The sequence below is a fragment of the Octodon degus genome, unplaced genomic scaffold (genome assembly GCF_000260255.1).
Source record: "Octodon degus isolate 3935 unplaced genomic scaffold, OctDeg1.0 scaffold00058, whole genome shotgun sequence".
NCBI classification, from domain to species: domain Eukaryota; kingdom Metazoa; phylum Chordata; class Mammalia; order Rodentia; family Octodontidae; genus Octodon; species Octodon degus.
In genome coordinates, this window is record NW_004524634.1 from 6,270,619 (window position 1) to 6,274,300 (window position 3,682).

Genomic DNA, 3,682 nt, shown 5'->3' on the forward strand with positions numbered 1-3,682 from the left:
ATAAAGTCCAATAAGTGGTGCTTGAATTGTAGATATTGTTTAATTTCATCTGTAGCCCATTAGTTGCTGAGGTGGCTGTTGTTTAATTTCCATATATTTATGGGGTTTTTTGGTCATTTATTTCTAATTTCATTGCACTGTGGTCAGATAATATGCATGGAATAATTTTTGTTTTCTTGCATATACTTAAGCATGACCTATGGACCAGTATGTGGTCGATTTTAGAAAATGTCCCATGTGTAGCTAAGAAAAATGTGTATTCAGATATGGTTGGGTGGAATACTCTATATATGTCCACTAAGTCCATTTGTTCCAAGTTCTGGTTCAGTTCTGCTATTTCTTTGCTAATTTTTTGTCTGCTTGACCTATCTCTTTGGAATAAGGGGGTGTTAAGGTCTCCTATTAAGATTCTGGTTTTGGATGTCAGAATTTTCATGTTCATTAAGATTTGTCTTATATAGTTGGGTGCTCCCATGTTTGGTGTGAACATATTTATGAATTTTTCCCTAAGCAATATATGTAGTAATCTTTATTTCATTCAATCATTCTTGATTTGAAGTTCAGACTGTCTTCAAACAGGATTGCTACCCATGCTTTTTTTCTGAGGTGCTGGGGGAGGTAGTATTGTTTCCCATCCTTTGACTTTCAGTCTACGAGTTTCTTTATGAGTTACATGTGTTTCTTGTATACAACATATTGTTGGAATTTGATTCCTAATCCACAGTGCCAGTCTATTTCTTTTAATTGGTGAATTGAGTCCATTTACATTGATGGTTATAATTGGTATTGACTACTATTGACATGTCATTTACTTGCTGTTGTATATCCCTTTTTCTTCTGTGTTTGTTTTCCTTAATTGGTGGGTTGCTTCCATTCTCATCTGTGGAATTATGATCATTTTGATTCCTCTCTAGAATATCTTTTAGTAGTCTGTGTAGAGTTGGCTTTGCCATTATGAAATTCTTTAGTTGTTCTTTGTCATGGAAATATTTCACTTCTCCATCAAACTTGAAAGGAAGTTTTTCAGGGTATAGCAGTCTGGGATGGAATTTGTTTTCTTGGAGGACTTGAAGTACTTTGCTCCATGCTCTTCTTGACTTGATGGTTTGTGAAGAGAAATGTGCCACCATTCTGATTGGTTTTCCTTTAAATGTGATCTGCTTCTTTTCCCTAGTGGCTTTTAGTATACTGTTCTTGTGCTGAATTTCTGGGATCTTGATTATTATATATATCGGTATGACTTTAATTGGGTTGATGTTATTGGAGTTCTATATGCTTCAGTTACCTGAATGTCAGATTGTTTTCCCATATTTGCTAAGTTTTCTGCTATTACTCTGCCTGTATTCTTTTCATATTATTTGTATTGACTCCTTCTTTCTCGTTAATAAATATGTTTTATGTTGTTCATCTTGGCATCATCTTGCAGATGTTGAATTATTTTTTCGTGCATCCTAGTTGTTTTTAAGGATCTTTTGTTACCTTTTCACTAGTTGCAATGATGTCTTCAAGGTCTGAAACTCTATCTTCACTTAACTCTATCTTACATTCAAGCGGTTTTGCTAGCTTGCGATTGAGGTTTTAACTTTTTGTGTATCTCTTTGAATCTGCTTCATGCATTCTATTTCTTTCCTATATTGCCCATTCAAGGATTCCATCATTTTTCTATTCTCCTTTTATTTATTTTTTTAATTTTAATTTTAATTTTGGGTGGAACTGGGGATTGAACTTAGGTCCTTGTGCTTGCCAGGGAAGAGTTTATTCCACTGAGCCATCTCCCCGGCCCCTCTCCTTTATTTTTATCAGTGTCTTCTTTAGAAGCTTTAGTAATTTTTTTGTTATAGTTATCATTTCTTTTTTTTTTACTTCAGAGATTATTTTTAATCTGATTTCCTCTTTACTTTTCTGCAGGTTTTTTTTTTTTCTTCATACACTATTATTTCAGAGATTTCTGGTGTGTATTTTCAATTTCTTCTATGCTCGTGTCTCCTGCATTTGTTCTGGATGGTTTCAGGGCCTGAGAATGCATTTTGCTCCTGCACTTTGTCATTTTGTATAGCACTGTCTTTTGACTTCTTGTGTAGAGCTTTGGTGCAGTTATTACCTTAGCATGTACCAATATTGCTATCCAAGAGAGATTATGTGGTTAAGGCTGTTACAGTTTTGTATTTAGAGAACTATAATTAGCAACACTAATAATGGACAGTGAGATTTAGCGGTTGTTAAACTTTTGTATCTAATGGATTTGCCTTTTAGACCCTAAGAATAAACATTATGGCTGTATAGCTAAGCAGATATTAGATTGGGAATTTGTACCTAACTTAGTTCCCCTAAATTCTATCTGACCACCTCCCCTTTTGTACCTGTAGTTTTCCAGGCAGACTAGTTCACCCCAGTTACCTGTTGACCCCTCTCTCAATCAAGAGAGAAAGAGAGAGGATGCTGCCATAAATCTGGGTCTAGCAAAGTGTCTCAGCTTATTGGGACCATATCTACCAAGTTCAAACTTTTCCAGGTGGGCCTGGCTTGGGTCTGGCTGCTATGCTCTGCTTTTCCTGTTGCAACCCATGCAAGTGGGCCCACTGTGCCCTTCTTACATGATTTTCTGCTCATGGATTAGTTGGGTGGATCTCACCCCTTGCCTCTGTGCAGGGAGTTCTGTTGCAGGGTTCAACACCGGGCCTGTCTGATGAAGGAGGTTCAGGTGAGCACACAGAAGATCCTACTCACATGTTGGACACAGAAGGTCCCACACACATGCTGGGCCTGGGGGCCCCATTTTCAGTAAGATATGTTCAAAGAATTTGCAGATGTGTTTTATGTTTTATTTTATTTTATTTTGTTTGATTTTTTAAAAAATTATTTATTTAATTTATTTATGTGTGTGTGTGTGTGTGTGTGTGTGGCCAGCTCAGCCCACCTGGGGGTGGGACTGGCTGGCATGTGGTGCTGGGGGATTGAACCGTGGTCCCTGTGCTTTGCTAAGCTTGTTCTAAGTAAGTGCTTTAGACTCTTACTGTTTTGTTTTTGATCTTTTTGAGGCAGGGTTTCTCTTTGAAGTTCAGGCTGGCCTTGAACCATCTATGTAGTCTGGTCTCACGCCCACAGTGACTTTCCTGCCTCAGCCACCTGAGTACTGGAATTACAGGCATGTGCACTGCACCCAGCATATTTTATGTTTTAGACTATCACCAATTATGACCTATGGGAGAAATTATTGGTGAAGCAGTTCAGGAAGAGACCAACATGTAAAGTCTCTGAGGGAGAAAAACAGTAGGAATATTTAGAGAAATGAAAAGGCAGCCAGGTTGGAGCACTGGAAGCAAGGAGGGATGTCTGAAATGTGGCAAGAGTGTTATAGAATGGATTTGCAGGGTTGCACTGGAAACCTGAAGATTTATATTTCATGTTTTAAAAGGGCCATTGCAGTGTTTAAAAAAGTATTTTTATACAATGGAGTACTACTCAGCTTTAAGGAAAGATAAACTCGAAGCTTTTATAGGTAAACGGATGTACCTGGAGACCATACTCATAAGCAAAATAAATTAGAGCAGCATGTGTAACATCCTATTGTCTCCCCAGTATAAGAACATGAAAGAGTAAAGAATATGAATGGTATAGTAGATATTGTTAAAGGAACAGAAACTGCTCAAAAGGAAAGAACAACTGGGATGGGGAAAGGAGG